Source organism: Carlito syrichta, unplaced genomic scaffold, assembly GCF_000164805.1.
Source record: "Carlito syrichta isolate Samal-C Ts95f unplaced genomic scaffold, Tarsius_syrichta-2.0.1 Scaffold307967, whole genome shotgun sequence".
Taxonomy (NCBI): Eukaryota; Metazoa; Chordata; class Mammalia; order Primates; family Tarsiidae; genus Carlito; species Carlito syrichta.
The window spans coordinates 2,162,349-2,171,055 of NW_007252063.1; positions in this window are offsets into that span (position 1 = coordinate 2,162,349).

Genomic DNA, 8,707 nt, shown 5'->3' on the forward strand with positions numbered 1-8,707 from the left:
AATTGGCAAGGAGGTTGTCCTCATGTTGCCCACACCAAAAGAATCTGTAAAGTCTCTTTGACATGTTGCATGCTGTCGAGAGACCAAACGCAGAAGAACATGCACAATGTCTGCAAGGAACTCAGCAAAATTGACTGATAAATGCAGTTAAATTTAGCTGTATTAAAAAGCAAAGTTATCAAAAACTCATGAATGCTACATTTAGTGTCTTATAATACATAGAGAAATATTTAGTCTGATATGAGCCAGTATGAGTCAATATGGACCCTCAAATTAGCTTCTCAGAGTGATTTATTAAATAAACATTTCATAAGTGCTCATGGTGGGCCTGTATATTCATTTAGCATTAGGAATATTGAGACAATTTAACACACAGTAGTCCCTCATCTTGAAGATTTTTCAATGATGAACAGTGATTCCCTTTTATTTATTTATTTGTTTATTTATTTATTTAATGAGAAGTGATGCTCACATGTGTTAGCCCACAACCATGAGCAAAACCAAGTTGATTATAACCCAACATAGTTGGTGTTGGGGATATATTATGGACTGAATTGTACTTCCTCCAAATACATATGTTGAAGCCCTAACACCCAGCAAGACTGTATTTGGAGACTGAGCCTTTAAGGAAGTGATTACAGTTAAATGATGTCATAAAGGTGAAGCCCTAATGTAATAGGACTGGTGTTCTTCTAAGAAGAATAAGAGACCTTGGAGAGCTCTCTCTCTGCCAACACACACAGAGAAAAGGTCATGGAAGGACATAGTGAGAAGGTGGCCAATTTCAAGGCAGGAAGAACACTCTCACCACACAGTAACCCTGACAGCTGCTTGATTTTGGACTCCTAACTCACAGAACTGTGAGAAAATACTTTTCTGCTCTTTAAACTAAGCTATTGGTGGCATTTTGCTATGGTAGCTCAAGCTGGCTAATACAAGATGTTTGTACTACAATATCTCAATAGATTATCATTACTGTGAACATGAATATTAAATTATCAGAAGTTGCTTCCTGGCAGGTATATGATCAGTTGCAGTCATATACAATTTCCAACATACTCGCTATAACCTCACTTGTCTCTTTTACATTCAGAAAATATATATTTAAGAGTGATTTTATAGAAAAATGAGGTTCAATGTGCCATTTTTATTGTACAAATAAGCTAATATTGAATTGTGCTATTTGTTGTTTGTAACAAAACACAATTTCAAGATACTTCACACAGATCATGTCAATAATGTGTCTCTATGTTTGAGAATAAATAATGAATAGAGAACGGGGAAAATAAAGTGAAAGAATGCAGACAGATATATGGCAACTGATATGCTAAAGCTGTCCAAAATTACATAATGAGTAAGAATTGGTGTCAAGAAAATAACCACATTTTAATTATGCCTGTATATTGTTTAGTTATAGAATTTTAAGTAGAAGGTATCTCTCTTTTTCTTAACTTTTAAATTTTTTATTTTAAAGATGTGTGGTACAAGGGTTAGGTATACAAATATTCATTATGCAGGTACCCTTGACGAGGTGTGTCCCGCATCCTCTGGCAGTTTCCCTCAACTGCAAATCCCACCCCTCTTCGCCTGGCATTTTCCCACTACTGCCAATCCCTTTCTTATAGTATTATGATAATTGTTTAAGGTCTGCTTATGAGTGAGAATATACGGTATTCTGTTCTTGGTTTCTGGAAGAGATCACTAGTATGATCAACTCTAAATCCATCCAAGTTGCTGCGAAGTCCATGTTTGTCCTTCTTTATGGCTGCCTAATATTCCATTGTGTATATGTACCACATTTTTTTATCCAGTCCAGCTTTGATGAGCAGCAGAGTTGGTTCCATGTTTTTGCTATTGTGACTAGAGCTGCAACAAACATGTGTGTGCAGGTATCTTTTCTGTAGAATAATTTGATGTCTTCCAGTTATATTCCCAATGGGGTATTGCTGGATCATATGGAAGGTCAATTAGTAGGTATCTCTTTAGTTAATTATACACACACACACAAACACACAATTATATAATGTAAATTCAGTTAAAAAAAAAATCAGGTTTCTCTACATGACCTTTAATCAATTTAATATTTTATTTCAAATAACATGTAAACTGAATATGTCAAACACTATGTTGCGGGAGTCAAGAAAAATGAGATGTAATTTCTACTTGTAAAGAACTTACCATCTAAGAGGACACTCTCATGACAAACAAGTCCAAGAGTATATTAGGTGAATGCAATGGGTTATCCCATGAACAAATGATAGGAAAAGTGCATCTCTTAGCTTATGGTTCAAGTTTTCCTGGAGGCATAATGCTGGAACTGAACCAAGAAAGATAACAAGTAACATAAGTAAAAATTCCTGAAGAGAGTATGGCGGTCAGCTCAAAGATTTGTGCATTGTTATTTTAAAAATATATATTTTATTCATAATTGACAAAAAAGTAATTGTATATACTTAGGGGGTCTAATGTGATGCTTTGATAAATGCATACATTGTGAAATGACCAAATCATGCTAATGAACATATCCACCCTTCACATACTTGTCATTTCTTTGTGGTGAGATCATTTAAAATGCACTTTGTCGGCAATTTTGAATCATACATTATTATTCACCACAGTCACCATGGTGTGCATTCGACGAGCGGTCCCCAATCTCTTTGGCATCAGGGACAGCTTTCATGGAGACGATTTTTCTAAGGACCAGGGGTAGGATGAGGGGAAGGGTTTCAGGATGCCTCAAGAACATAACATTTATTGTGCACGTCTATTATCCTTGCATGGTAATATATAATGAAATAATTATACAGTCACCTTTAAAAAAAAGAGGAGCAGGCGAAAGTGGCAAATAAAATAATGGATGGGCCACACGCAGACTAAAAGAAGTGTTGGATTCTGACTCATGCATGCCCCTAGATGCGCCTGGACAATTGAAGTCCATCCACTTGTTGCCACTCACTGATACGGTTTTGACATGTCTGCAAGCAGTGGACGCACGATGGTCTCTGTGCAGTCCAACCTCAAGGCTCATGTTCATCTGTATTTGCAACCACTCCCCAGCAAGAGCATCACTCCTTCATCTCCAGCTCAGATCATCGGGCGTTAGATTCTCATAAGGAAGACACAACCTAGGTCCCTCACGTGCCCAGTTCGCAGTCGGGTTGGGGCTTCTATGAGGATCTAATGCTGCCATTGATCTGACAAGAAAAGGGGCTCCGGGGGTCATGTGAGCCCTGGGGAGTGGCTGTAAATACAGATGAAGCTTCATTTGTTCACCACCATTTGCTCACCTGTCGCTCACCTGCTATGTGGCCCGTTCCTGACAGGCCATGGACCGATACTGATCCCGTGGCCAGGAGGTTGAGAGCCCTGCATTAGGTCACCAGAACTTATTCCATTTAACTGACACATGGTAACCTTTGAACAATTGTTCCCCTTTCCTGGCCAACCGCACCCCACTCAACCCCAAACTTTGGCAAATACCATTCTACTCTCTACTTATAGGAATGTGACTTTTTTAGATTCCGCCTATAAGTAAGATCATGAGGATTTGTATTCCTGGCCTGGCTTGCTAGATCTAAAAGCCACACTTTCAGCTGCACGTAGGGTCAATTAGAAGCTAGCCTTTAGATTTGCGTTGGTATTAAGTGGAAACTGAAGTTTGAGATACTCGAGATATAAACTTTTAAAAATAAAGCGTGTTACTCAGAAAATACATAATAATTGTATTATTGCTATTTTATCAGTCATTTATGTATGAATATACTATATGTTTTAACTTATGCTAACAGCAATCAGGATTATAAGAAAGTAATACTTAAAAAATCGTCTAAATAAATTGAACTTTCAAGTGGAATAAAATTCAAGGAAGTTAGGAAGCAGCAAAAAAAAAAAAAAAAAATGCCTGAGGAGCTTTGGGGCCTACATTTCAATTTTGCCTCGATCTAATATGGTGGTCTTGAAATAAAAGCCAAGATCTGTGCTGTAGAGAAGCCCAATGTCCCTCTGACAACTCATAACTGCTACTGTAAAGCACTATTTTCTTTTGAAGCACTGGCAACAAAGACGTGAATGCAGAGCAATAAGTAACTAATTGCCTTATTCAAAAAGTAATAAATAAGGACCTGGCGTACAATACACAAATGTAAGTTCTGATGAATAGTGGCTCTTTCCCATGCAAATTTTAAAATAAAATAGATCTTTCCATGTTCCAGCCTCTCTCTTCTGTACTTTTATTTTGTAGTTTTGCCATATTCTTTCATGACCCATTAGTGACAGTAATCACCTTAGATTCTGATTGTGTCATTTTCCTGATCAGCAAACTTGTCATAAGCACCTCACAAGACCATTGTGGGAATCTCACACTTAAAACAATTTTGGACAATCACTCAGAACGATGCTTGTTTCTTGTGTATTTTGGCCCTTCAACCTTCTTGGATGCCCAGAAGCCTAATGTTACCTTATTCCTCCTCCCATTTATATAAAACTCATTCTAAAATGAAATGGGATGGACTTGGAGTCTATAATACTGAGTGATCTATCACAGGAACAAAGAACTGAGTAATACATATTTTCACTCATAAACAGATCTTGGACAACGATCATAATACTATAAGAAAGGGATTGGCAGTAGTGGGAAACTGCCAGGGGAGGGGGAGCACACCTCATCAACAAGGGTACCAGCATAGTGAACATTTGTATACTTAACACTGAATTGTACCCCACATCTTTAAAATTAAAAATTAAAAAAAATAAAAAATAAAATGAAATGGGTAATGGGAAGTTATTGTTTAATGGGTACAGAGTATCAGTTTTACAAGATGAAGAGGGTTATAAAGATGAATAACTGTGAGAGCTGCACATTATGAATCTATTTAACACCACTAAACTGTATACTTAAAAATGGTTAAGATGTTATATGGATTTTATGACAATGAAAGAATTTTTTTTAAAAAAAACCTCATTTTACATCGTCAGCTATTACAAAATAAGATGAAGATTTTATGCAGCAAAATTCTTGTCTTGCCAAGCCAAATTTATCACAGATGGTGGGAATTTCAATCTGATGTACTGATGGGGGTAGGTGAGGTAGGAAGGAACAAAGTAAAATTCAGATTTTTTATTAACAGAATTGAATGCTATCCTGAATAACGCACAGGTGGCCTGGGGTCATTTTGGACTGTGATTTCTGATTTTCCTTAGGTTGGTGCCGAGCGTCTCATCAGTGCCCAATTCCACACTGCATACCTGCGTTTTCACTGAGCTACTTTTCTCTTACACTTCTGTTTTTCTGATTTCTCTGATGTCTATTTATTTCTATGCACTGAATTTATATGTGATCCCCAGCAGAAAATACAGAACCTCATAAAAGTCATTAAAGGGAAACTACCAAACGCAATACGTACTATTTATAACTTCCTTTTCTTCCTGTGGCGACTTTCAGATAATATGCACACACATGCACACACGTACACACATGTGCATACACACACTTCTCAAAATTATTTGATCTATCTTCAAAGCTATACCATGTGGCTCATATCAAATAAAGTAGATAAACCTCGCATTCAATCTGATAACCTTTGGTGGCAATAGTTACAAATTAGTTGTGTTTGCTTTGAGGAATTGTGCAAAGTAACAAAACAAGGTCTTTCACTGGAGGTTCAATTTAATTGGTCTTTAGCTGCTTTGCGAGAAATAATGTTATTTAGAATTCTAGCCTCCCTCCCCACCAAGAATTCATATAATTTCAAAATTATACTAATTTTCAGAATATGAATTTTTCTGTACTCATAAGGCAATAAGATACAGGCAAAACCAATGCCATTTATTTAAAATTAAGGTGGTTAAAGATGTAAAACCATCAAAATAATTGCATAATCAACCCTGGTTTTTATTCTTAGATAGGAATTGACCTTAGGCAAAATGATGAATCCTTTTCTCAGAGAGGCCCTCCACACTCCTAGGGCTTCTGTTTCCCAAGTCTGTTATCTGATTCCTACAAGCAATCTCCTGGCAAAGACTCTTGGCTTGGACTTAACAATCAGCAGCATGTTATTTCTTGACATTTCCCCAGGTCATCTCCAGATCAGAAGTTACCTGCCCAGTGTCAAGCCTTCGGCCTGCTCTCCCAAGGCGAGAACAAAGAAACAAAAATGTTTGCCAAAAAAAATTATCTACCTCTTCCTCACAATACCTAACATTCATTTTAACAGTTGTGATAATAACTGTTGATATATTTTGAGAAGTCATTTATTTATATATTCTTCATCAAACACATCACATATGTTTTCTCTCTGGTCCAGACAGCTATGTGATCTTGATGGCCACAGAGGTCCATGGGGATCAAGAACATCAGTGTGAGATGGAACAGAAATTAAGGCTCCAGAACTAGAAGTCAGAGTGTAGAGATGACATGGACCTTAAAATTAGTTGAATCTGAAACCACCTGTTGAATTGGAGAAAGTACGCATAAACTTTAGGGATTTATTTGGTTTTCTTAACATTCAGAACACAGGTAAAATTAAGGCATCCATGAGCAAGGTGGTTCTGAAGATTGACAATGCATTCAATGCTTTTATAATACATGTTAGCTAACAGGATAATAATCATAATAAATACAGTTGTGTAGTAGGAACATGAAGGAAAAGGCACATATTTCTAGAGTGCATCCTATAAGTCAGACTTTCTGGTGGGCAAATTGTAAATATATGTTATGTCACAAATATTAGCTTTTTTGTTTTTGTGTACATTCTTCTCCATCTGACCTACTATTAGCTTACAATGATATCTTTAAATAAAACCACACACAAAACTAAATACCTATTAGGAGAAATAATTTAATATACACAAAAATTTTTTTTTGAGTTGGAGTCTCACTCTGTCGCCCAGACTGGAGGGCAGTGGCCGCTATCGGACACCGCAGCCTCGACCTGCTGGGTTCCGGCGATCCTTCCACCTCAGCCTTCCGAGTAGCCAGAATTATAAGCACGTGCTACCATGCCCGGCTGATTTTTTGATTTATTGTAGAGATGAGGTCTCGCCTGCCCAGGCGGGTCTCGAACCCGCGGATTCAGGCCATCCACTCACCTCAGCCTCCCAAAGGCGCCACATTTTTAGCAGTGTTTTTTTTTCTCAACTTTGAAATTGTGTTAGACTAGGGTTGGGAAAAATATGAAGGGTGAATGGACCTAGAGAAGATGGTATATGAAAAACACGATTTCTGAGTTGGGAAAGAAAGAAGGGCCAGCTGTGGTAAGGTCTGTGACTATGATGAGAACTAACATCAACTAGACTGGAGCATGTGCCCCTAGCATTAGCACAATCTGGGAGGAATCCACCATTTAACTGTCCTCTACTTTTGGAAGTCCATAAAAGAAGAGTTGGATTTTAGACACCTTGTGTGGAGGATCAAGGCGCAAAGAATCCACCTCAATCTCTAATCAAAATGAAATTAAACATATCAGCTGCAAATAGGCCATTACCTGGGCACTGGTGAATGCTCAATACTCATGTGCATATTATCTAATTTTATTTTCAGTACAACATTGAGTAATATATATTATTAGCCTAATTATACAAGTGAATAATTGAGGCTTACTTTTCCGCATTTTAGATACCTTCTTCAGTGTTACATGTGACAGTACAAAAGGAATGCAGATATGTGCCATGATTCATTGATGTACGTAGGATTCATTGTTTTATTTTTACTTTTATTTTAAAGGTGTGGAATACAGCTCAGGATTAGGTATACAAGTGGTCATTGTATTAATTCTATAGTAATGTTAGTGTTTTTCACAAACTTTAGGAAGCAGACATGACAAAGCTGGATCCTGAGACTATTCGATAGGAAGAAACCATCCCATTTGCCCTGGAGAAATCCCAAGGGATTCAGTAATTGGTGACATAGGTATGGCCTGAGTGATGCAGGGATAAGATGAAAATAAAGTGGGAAGGATTTCAATAAGTTATTTTAGGAAAAAACTCAACTCTTAATGATCTCCCTCATTTTGCACAGACAGCTGGCTTTCTCTTTTTGTTTCCAGCATAACATTTGGGAAATTATAAAACAGAGACTATTTTAATCAATGAACTTAGGTCCAGTTGAAAGTAGAGGATTAAGTAAAAGTTTGCATGCTAAATATTGTGATGTGTAGGCACATTTTCCCCCAAACCATGAATTTCTGGAAGCAAGTGAAAGTTGAAGGATTCTTCTCTGAAGACCCTGACTAGCTCAAGAGAAAAGACATATATTAACATTCGAATTACCCTAACGAAAACATCTACGGCTTACTAGCCTCACTCATGTGTCTTTTCTCTTGAGCTTGAAAAGACAAATTCATGTATAGTTACAGAAAGCAGATCATAGTTGCATGAAAACCAAGAAAGGGACAGCAGAAACATATGAAAGAGAAATTATTAAAGGGGCACAAATAATAATTTTAAGGGGAGGTGCATAAGTTCTTTATCTTGATTGTGATAATGGCTTAAAAGCTCTGTCAAAATTTATTAAGCTGTATACCTTAAAAAGTACAGCTTAATGCATGTTAATTATACTTCAAGAAATCTCATAACAAGAAAGTATATAAATTTTGATGTGACAGACTTTCAAACACATCGATTTTAGTAAAATTGCCATATAGAAAGATGACCTATTCTTCAAAAATGAGGTGATGTTATAATTTGAACTGTTTCTCCAAAATGTTCATGT